General features: G+C 40.2%; 1 pseudogene; it reads right to left on the bottom strand.

Annotated features, from left to right (window-relative positions):
• The window catches only part of LOC114546219 (endophilin-A1-like), a 23,502-nt pseudogene that overhangs the window by 6,558 nt on the left and 6,944 nt on the right, over positions 1 to 10,000 (bottom strand).

Genomic DNA, 10,000 nt, shown 5'->3' with positions numbered 1-10,000 from the left:
GGTAGTTCTGGTCATGATGTCAACACGGCTCTGCTGGTGATGTCCACCTTCTGCAGAGGAAAACACATCAGGGACACGGTGAGAGGACAACACACTAACATACTTAACGATGATGAGTAAATCTAGATGTCTAGATGAGTAAATCTAGATGTCAATAGATTAAAAAAGAAAATAATAGTTCAACATTTTGGGGAATACATTCATTCACTTTCTGGCAGAGAGTAAGATGGGTAGACTCAGATATTTATAAATATTTTAAAGTGCTCATATTATACTGTTAGTTTTTCCCATTTCCTTTATTGTGTTATATATATTTTTTGTGTTATGTTATAGGTTTACAAAGTGAAAAAAGCACACGTTATGATGCTAGCCTTCTGACTGGCTAGTAGTCCTTACCTAGGTACTGTCAGGGCACGCCCTCATACTCTGCTTCTGACTGGCTAGTAGTCCTTACCTAGCTACTGCACATGTGCGACTCAAAACAAAGATGGAACAGAAGTGAGATGTCTCACTCTGCAGCTAAAACAGAGAGCTCAACACACAGGGTGAAAAGTGGAGCTGCAGCAATGTGCAGTACAACAAAAATATTGTGTTTTTTGAAAATGTAACCATGTAAACCTATTCTGATATAACCTCTAAATACAATTATGAACCTGAAAATGAACACAATATGGGCACTTTAATATGTACTGCAGTGGTTTGATTCATATTAGGTTTGGAGTATATTTTATATTATATTTTGTGTGAATAGAGAAACTACAGTGGCCCCTGAAGGTCAAAAACACAACATTTCACAAAACAAAATGTAGTTTGAAATGTATTTGTGTTTTGTGAAATGTTATTTAGTCCTTTGTGTTTGGTCCTTCAGGGCCACCATAAAAAAAACACTGACTTTACCTTTTCCATTTCTTTGAAGTCATCATCTAGTTTGGTTCCTTCCGAGCACCGACCTTCTCGCTGACTTTCTGCAACAGGAAACACAAAGAAACAAAAGAAAGTGTTAAATGTTTAAAACCCACACGGAGAGAACAAAGAGCGAACCTGGCTTTCAAAGTCTCGACGGTGACAGAGAAACTTTGATTCTCGCTGCGAGATGAAAAGCGAGAGCAGACAAAAAAGAGAAAGAGAGCAGCCGTTGAAAGCAAAAAAACACAAAATAAGAAATTAGTTGTGACACCGGCTTTGTAGACGACCAAAAGAATGATCCGACATTATTATTATTATACGAGCAGCTTGAATTCTGATGCCTTTTCATTTTTCTACAATAACACGACTAAAAGCTGAAGTGTTTGCATTCACACGCATCCCACGTCTCGATCAACCGTAACATTGATTTAGCTCCGTCTTTTTCTATATTATTTCTTCTGAATTAATGAATATATTGTGAATATGAAGGCCAGCGTACGCCCGGCACTCTGCACTTTTTTTTTTATCTCTATTTAACCATGTTCAGTCCTCGCCATCGAGTATCTGCTGCTCCTTTTAACTGAGCTTCTACTGTGTGTTGAGTTTTTATGTAAATGTGTTGTAATTAGAGGTGTGAATCTTCACCGATCTCACGATTCGACTACGGTTATCATATCAGTGATTTAATTTGATTCGACATCTCGATGCATCGCGTCGTCAAATAAATGTTTCTATTAAAGCCATGTGCGATATTTAATTCATAGCTTTTCAAGCTTCAAACACCAAACATTCTGCAGTGCTCTAATACTAAATATCATTTTGGCGTCACTTTGACAGCGAATAACTTTACATCTAGGCGTTTAAAGACTCCATTTGTCCATTGTTTATTTCTAAAGAAACACAACAATGTATAAAAGGCTCCATTACCTTGTACCTCACGTTATGGCTCTGTAGCAGACGTTTTTTTAAAATAGGCTAACGATTGTGTCATAACCACGCGACTTACTGTCGCATAGTAGAGGAATTACCAGATAGTACAGGAGAAGCTCAAAGGCAGTTTGGACTTATATGAGCTGTTTAGGTTTAATTACTAATGTTAACTAGCATGTTAGTGATCAATAATTAGCCTGTGCTTATGTTATCTCCTTACATACACCTACAGTCTCCGTCTCTGTAAGATTGGGAATGATTGAGATTTCTCGGCACAGCTACCAGAAGACTTACAACTTTCCGACATCGTTGCTCACGCCACATCCACGTCTTCAAGCTCAGTTGGAGGCTGCTCAGTAACATAAAGAGATCACCGGAAAAGTGACTTCTAATATCCTTCACTGGTCTCCGTCCAGAGCCATGGGGTCTGTTGGTCCAGTTTATTTATACTGTCTATGGTACATACGATGTAGTCTCATTTTACTCCTGTATACCCACAATGCAACGCAGCCGTGTTTTCCGGAGAAGAAGAAGAAGAAGAAGTCACCGCAAAAACGGAAAAAGAAAAATGGAGCGGGCTTTCATTTCAATTTCAAACAGTGGAAATGTAACATGCAACATATATATATATATACATATATATATTATATATAATATATTATATTTATCACTCTCCTGGGTGCTCGGGTTTGTTTCAGGGATGTATTAGAAGTATTTTAGATTCGGTTTGTTTACATGATGCTGGGCGTGCCCCGCAAATCCACATAAACAACGGCCGCAACTCCTGATGCAACAATGTTTTCACTGAGTGTCTGAAATCTCATTTGGTCGTTCCCTCTATGGTTCACTATTTAATAAACACTAGATAGGGAATAGTGAGTGGATGAATGAGGGAACGGAGGTAGATTGGTCTTCCTCAAAAAAAAAAAAAAATTTATTGGTTTCAGGAAGTCCACGTTGTCGCTTTTTTTTGACCTTTGTGACGCTTTTCCCCGATGTTTTTGACGCAGTTTTTGGACATTTTTAAGTTATTTTCATCATTTTTAGAGGTTTACTAACTGAGCAGCTTTGTATGACAGAATTTTATATAAAAGGCCTTACAGAAAATGTTCTGTATTTTAAACAGCAACTATTTTTTGATTAGTCTTTTTTTTTTATGATAAAAAGTAAAAATTCTCTGATTGCAGCTTGTTAAAATGAGAATATTTTCTAGTTTCTTCGCGCCTCTGTGACCGTGAACTGAATGTCCCCTGATTTGCGTCAAGTAGCCTGGATTCAACTTCACGCAAATAAACGCCACGCTTCTCGAAACCTGCCGCGACGCTACCAGGATGCATTGCGCCCGGCCGCATACGGAGACAATAGAATATGTAGCGTGGAAATGGCGCTGCCAGTGGACACGTACCTTTAAGTCTTAACCCTTGGGTTGTCCTCAAATTTGACCCATTTTCAAAGTTTTTATATCAGAAATATGTGTTTCTTTGAACCAACATGCCCAAATATAACATGGATGCATGCATGTACATTGTATGGAACCCATTCAATGATCTTTGAATGTAAATGAATGATTACATTTGTTTAATTTTGGGTGTTTTATTGAATTTTTATAACACGTTTAAATGGTTTTAAAACAGTATCCTGACTAAACTTTGACATAAACCACCCTGTGATCCACTCAACATCCTCTGATCTTAACTATTAGTCAAAATAATTCATAATTTCTGCTTTTTAACTCAAAAGTAGGTATAATGTCATATAAATTAGGTATATTGACCATGAATTTAAAACAAAACGTTGAAAAAGTGACAAAAGGATTAAAAAAAAAAGAACTAAAAATGAAAAAAAAAGCACCAAAAATTCAATTTCACTTTAAACCTGGATGGACAACAAGTTCATGGTCGACAGGAAGACAAGACAAGGATTAAGGAACCGTTTTAAGAATCGGGAGAGACCTTAACCTTCCAGTCGGCAGCCCCTAATCTCCCACGAGCTTAAAAGTGGGGTGGATTCTTTTAAAAGCAGCTTAAAAACAAAAAACCATCTGTTCAGACAGACATTCAGTGTTTTAAACTTGTGTTTCCTGTCTGTTCTCTTTGTTCATTTCTATCTGGTGTTTTACCTCTGATTCATTTATTTGACTGTGAGGCACCTTGTGTCTCTATGAATAAACTTTACCGCCGCTTGCTTAAAACTCGCTCCACCTCGAGCAGCTTCAGCAGCCACATGCTGCTCTAACACCCGATCGTCAGTGCTCATCATTTATTACATCAGTCACATAATGCAGAAAGACTACTTTGACTTTTGATATTCATACATTTCGTACATTTTGACAAACTTCCGCACTTCAAGGCCTAAGCCCCTTCCCCTCACAAGGGAGAATGAATGCGTGTGCGTGAGCACCCGGCCGTGATTGGTGCATCTGAACAGGGAGCGGTGGATTTTTGCAAATCACACTACAGGCTGTAGGTGGTGCCAGAGGAGCTGGATTTTTTTTTACCAGCTTCATGTAGTTCTACTGGAACATAGGGTCAGTTTCAGCAAATATGACAGAAAGGTAGTTTTATAAGTCTTACCTACTGCACCTTTAACCGTCAAAAACTTTGGAAAAAGTGGCTAAAACGTCAACAAAAGGGAAAAAGACATTGGTGGGGGAAAAAAAACTATAAAAATGTTGAAAAACAAAACAGAAAATGTAATAAAAAAATGTTGTTGAAAAAAGCAACAAAACATTGAGATAGGGACAACAAAAGTGTTTTTTTTCATGGTTCAAGGGAAAGACAACTCAAGGGTTAAACTTCAGTAGGATCGTGAATGCAGTGCCTTGCACTTGCAAACAAGTATTTTTACGTCAACGTTGTTATGAATTCTCCTGTAAGAAAACCAACCTTCTCACTCCCAACACGCCACAAACGGAAGCTTGGTCTGTGGCTCTCGGCGCCAGATACCGCAAAAATCACCCTTTAGCGTCTGCTTGGGACGCAAATTTACAAATCAGTCTATGGCCACGCCAAGACCTGCACTTCAATAGCATTTATTGACCAGGCGTCCATGCTTACACAAGGTAACGAACCCCATTTGTTCAGGTCCCATCCCCTGACCAATAGGCTATCCTAACCTTAACTACTCAAGGTCAAATGCCTAACCCCAACCAATCGAGCTGCTTCAGAGGGCGGGACTTAGCGTGGGCCATAGTGTAATTTGTAAAATTTGTGTTTGGGACACACTGGGCAGAGCAGATGCCAAAGGGCTGGATGTGAGTCCTGAGGTGTCAAAAAAGTGAGGCCAAAAATCCAGACCAAATCGTCTAAATGTGACGCTGAAGGAGACTTTTGCATCAATAACAAACGCCAAAGGCACCAGACCAATTTTCACTTTTGAGGCAATGGCAGTGAGAATGTGTTGCGGGCGTCGATACCGACACAAAATCACCCTTTAGCGTCTGTTTGGGACGCACCGGCAGAGCAGCAGCTAGACCACGGCGCTGTAAGATGGCGTAGTGTTAAGAGAGACAACGGTAGAGAGTAGTAGGAAAGACAGAAAATCTGCGAAAGGAAAGAAAATGTTTGCTTTTGTACCTAAATACAGTACGAACTGTGTTTTAAATAACTTTCACAGTATTTAACAGTTAACGAATGTCTAAAAATACACTATAAAGCAGTCTTTTCATCCTCTTCTTTTACAGACTCTTATAGTTGAATGATTTGTTCAGTTTCTATTTGGTACTTTTAACACAGTAAAGGATCTGGATGCTTCCACCACTGCTCACATGGAAGCTCACGCAAACAGGTCACGATGACATGCAGCTTGTTGAGCTGTGTGTGTGTGTGTATGTCTGTGTGTGTGTGTGTGTGTGTGTGTGTGTGTGTGTGAGTGTGTGTCTGTTTGTGTGCGCGTATGTGTGAAGCAGATGTCACAGGTATTCTTCATCAAATAAACCATGCAAACATAAAAGTAAACGTGTGTGTGTGTTTATGTAACTGCCTACACACCTGAGCACCGACGTGTGTGCACGAGTTACAGTACAGGACACGCTCTGATCATAGACACGTGTGTGTGTGTGTGTGTGTGTGTGTGTTGTGTGTGTGTGTGTGTGTGTGTGAGAGAGAGAGGCAGAATGGTAATGAAAAAAAAAGGTCCATTATAAAACAAAACAAAGCAGGAAAGAAAGTGAGAAGGACAGACAGATGAGGAGGAAGATGCAGTTGCTATGGAGACAGGAAGATCTGACTGATCCTCTCGTTTCAAGAAAAACACACACACACACACACTCAGACACAGGTTAGATAACTCTCTCAGTAGTGTTAGTATCTTCGGTAACAGTTTACTTGAAGGTATCGACATAACTATGACATGACTCTGTCATGAGCGTGTCTAAACGTTATAAAAAAGTCATGAACGTTTATGACTTCTGTCATTTAGTGTCATTCGGTTTTGTCCTGACAAGTTGACATTGTTTGGGTTGTCCTGATTAAGACAACTTGACATTAAACAGGATGACATTATGTCAAGTTGTCATGACAAAGACATCCCAAACAAATTTAATGTCAACTTGTCATGACCAAGACAGCTTCTGGTAATGTCAATTTGATTAATGTCAACTTGTCATGTCAGAAACCGAATGACACTTAATGACAGAAGTCATAAACGTTCATGACTTGTTTTATAACATTTATGACACGTTCATGAATGTGTCATGTCACCATTGCAGTCTACTAACAGATGTCCATGCGCTATCGGCTCCGTCGCATTGGTACTGAAGAAGACTTCAAAACGTGATGATTCTCAGGCAATTTCTGCAGCTAGAAGAAGCCTGTTTCTGCTATGATTTCTAAACAAATTTACATACGTTTATTTGCAACTGACATCTGACATAATGACATCACGAAGTGCGAGTCACAACGAATCTTAAAACATGTTTATCGTGGTCCGTGTGTTGAGATGCGACTCAGAGTTATGACTCAGAGAAGTATGAGTTATTCTAATAGTACTAGTATAAACAAAAGCCACAGAAAGCAGCACTGCATGGAAGGCATGTAGGGGTTAGGCAAGGGTTAGGGGGTTAAGGTTAAGGTGCGTTCTTTTTCTCCACCGAAGTCGATTTCTGAGTCGCTTTTTCGGAGTTCTGAACCGGAAGTTGCAAAAAGAACACCCCGAGGTCGTATATATAGAGAGTTCACTTTCAAAGATGGCTCGTCGTGCATCACCGTAGTAAACATTGTGGTTTTCTACAATTTTAAGCACTTTTGTCGTTGTTGACATTACACATAGCGCTGTATACTGCTACCTATAGGTTAGTTATTTAGTAGCGTGTGCAGCTGAAGTTGGCTAGAGCTCGGTTGCTATATGACAACAATGACTTATTAAGCCGAGCCTTTGAGCAGAAAGCAGAGCAGTAGCCTAACGGGTAACGTTAATCAAACGTAATTTTCATGTATCAAACTGTGAAATATATGTGTGTAATATGTCAATAACTGGGTGAATAGAATCCTAAATGTTACTAAAAATGTTACAAAAATCCATCTTTTCTCCGACTCGTAGTATTGTGTGACAAAAAAAAGCATAACAACCCAGCGGTTATTACGTTTTTCAACATGGATGTGACGTCACACTCGGGCTACACTAATCGCGATTACAAGACAAAGAAAGCACCATGAGGTTAGGTGCCTTGAAGTCGACAGTGGGGCTTAAAACACCATCGGCGTTTCAGTCACACTAATCACAGAAACAAAAAATGTCTAAAATGGACCCATGGGGTGCTGGCAGTGTAAGTCATATCACACACACACACACACACACACACACACACACACACACACACACAGGGAGTAGCTAACTAACCACCTTAACAAACTCCATCTGTTCTACATCTCTTTCCGCCTCCACAATTGCCTGTTCTCAGTTACTCTCTTTTTTTTTTTTTCAGAACTCCCTACTCCTTCAGCTATATTTTCTACGGCGTCCTCCATCTCTCCATCTCTCCATCTCTTTCTCCTCCGTGCTCATTCCTTTCTTCTCCCCGTCTCATTTCCTCTCCTCTTCCTTTCTCTTTTCGCTGAGTTATCCCAGACTCGAGGTCCTGTTCATGCGAGACTTATCTTCTCCCAGACCGGACCTCATGTGATTTAGAAATGACATCAGGTCACTCACAGGTCACAGGTCTGTAATAAGCAAAGCTCTTCATGTTTAATCATGTCTGTCTCTACCGATACAAAGGAGTGTGAAGACAGCTGCAGGATGAGGGCGTTTTGATTCAGGACTGTCTGCTTTTGGAGGTCGGTGGGCCTGCAACACTTTAGCATACTTCCCAGAGAGAGAGAGAGAGAGAGAGAGAAAGAAAGAGAAAGGCTGAACTAGACTTTAGTATCTGATACTTCCCAGAGAGAGAGACAGAGACAGAGAAGAGAGAGGGGAGAGAGAGAGAGGGAAAGAGAGGGAGAGAGGCTGAACTAGGCTTTAGTATCTGATACTTCCCAGAGGAGACAGAGACAGAGAGAGAGAGAGAGAGAGACAGAGAGAGAGAGAGAGAGGCTGAACTATGCTTTAGTATCTGATACTTCCCAGAGAGAGAGAGAGAGACAGAGACAGAAAGAGAGAGAGAGAGAGGAAGAGGGGAGAGAGAGAGAGAGGGAAAGAGAGGGAGAGAGAGGCTGAACTAGGCTTTGGTATCTGATGCTTCCAGAGAGAGAGAGAGAGAGAGAGAGAGAGAGAGAGAGAGAGAGAGGGCTGAACAGAGGCTTGGCATCTGATGCTTCTCAGAGAGAGAGAGAGAGAGAGAGAGAGAGAGGTGAGAGGCTTCCTCCATCATAATAACAATGTGCCAAGGTACAAACGCGCCTGGCTTTTAAAAGCAACACTATGTAACCTTACAGGTTGTCTCACTGGAACTACAGCTCACGCTAAAAGTGTTTTAAAGGAGCGGTAGATGATCTCTGATTGGTTTATTACGTATTCGCCCAAAACAATTCAATTCAATTCAATTTTATTTATAGTATCAAATCATAACATAGGTTATCTCGAGGACACTTTACAGATAGAGAGTGGGTCTAGACCACACTCTATAATTTACAAAAGCCAACAATTCCAACAATTACAGTAATTCCCTCAAGAGCAAGCAGTGTGAAAACACACTTATATGAATTAATGAAGACACTAAGTACAACCCTAGAACCATAAGCCGGCTACACGGACCCCCTTTCCTTGCGTCAAACTAGCAAAGTGGATTCATACATACCCTACGAAAAGTAAAAGCACTGTAAGGGCCTGGCCCTTATAGTGCTTACTTTCGTCGCTTCACGAATAGTTTTACGAGAACAGGCTGCAGATGTGCACAGAATTAAAACCACAGGCAACCTCTGTAACTATTAGAACTTAATAAACATCCCAAGGTATAACCGGTCCCCCTGTGAGCCGGGGCTTAATGCAGAAAAAAAAAAATAATCACAAAGTTTTTCATTCCAAGTGTCCGACAGCCGAGGAGGTAAAGAGTCAGAGGTTTTTTGGTTGGCCCTAACAGCAGATGGAGCAGACATCCTCCTCCTCTCCAGCTGACATTAATCCGCTGTGGAGGAGAATTAGCCTATCAGGGGACAGAAATAAGAACCGTATATGAGTGTGGGAAGGGGAGGAGGTTTTGGCAGGCAGAGTTGGTTCATCTATCAGTCTGAACGGCTGCCAAAACTCTCGAACGCCATCTTGGACTGAAAGATGGATTAAAAAAAATTAATAACAAATAAAAAGGCTAGATTAATAGCCAGGCCAGGCTTTTATTTAACATGTTCAACATGCTCAACCAAGTTTTATTATTCATCAGTTTCCTAATTACAGAAAGCACCATTAAGTGATTAAGTGTCCAGGATCTTAGGGACAGTTGAGATATTATTGTGTGTGAGGTGTGGTTTTAGGTGCTGCGACATGAGGAAAAGATGCAATAATGTTGTTAAATATCGCGATAGCAATTGTTACTCGCGATAAAACAACGAATATTAAAGAGTGTTCTCTGTTCTGCTGCTTTCAGGGTTCTGCTAAAATGCAAAATAACAGCTTGTTGCATTTAAAACAAATGAAGGAAATCATTTCTTGCATGTTTTTATGCCAATGCCAAATAACATGTGAATGGGTTCTCTTTTTTTTAAGAAATTGTCAATTCTGAAAGAAAAAAAAAAAA

Source organism: Perca flavescens, chromosome 19 (genome assembly GCF_004354835.1).
Source record: "Perca flavescens isolate YP-PL-M2 chromosome 19, PFLA_1.0, whole genome shotgun sequence".
In the NCBI taxonomy this organism is placed as follows: Eukaryota; Metazoa; Chordata; class Actinopteri; order Perciformes; family Percidae; genus Perca; species Perca flavescens.
The sequence above is the reverse complement of the archived record's forward strand: the minus strand, read 5'-3'. Positions and strand labels throughout refer to the sequence as shown.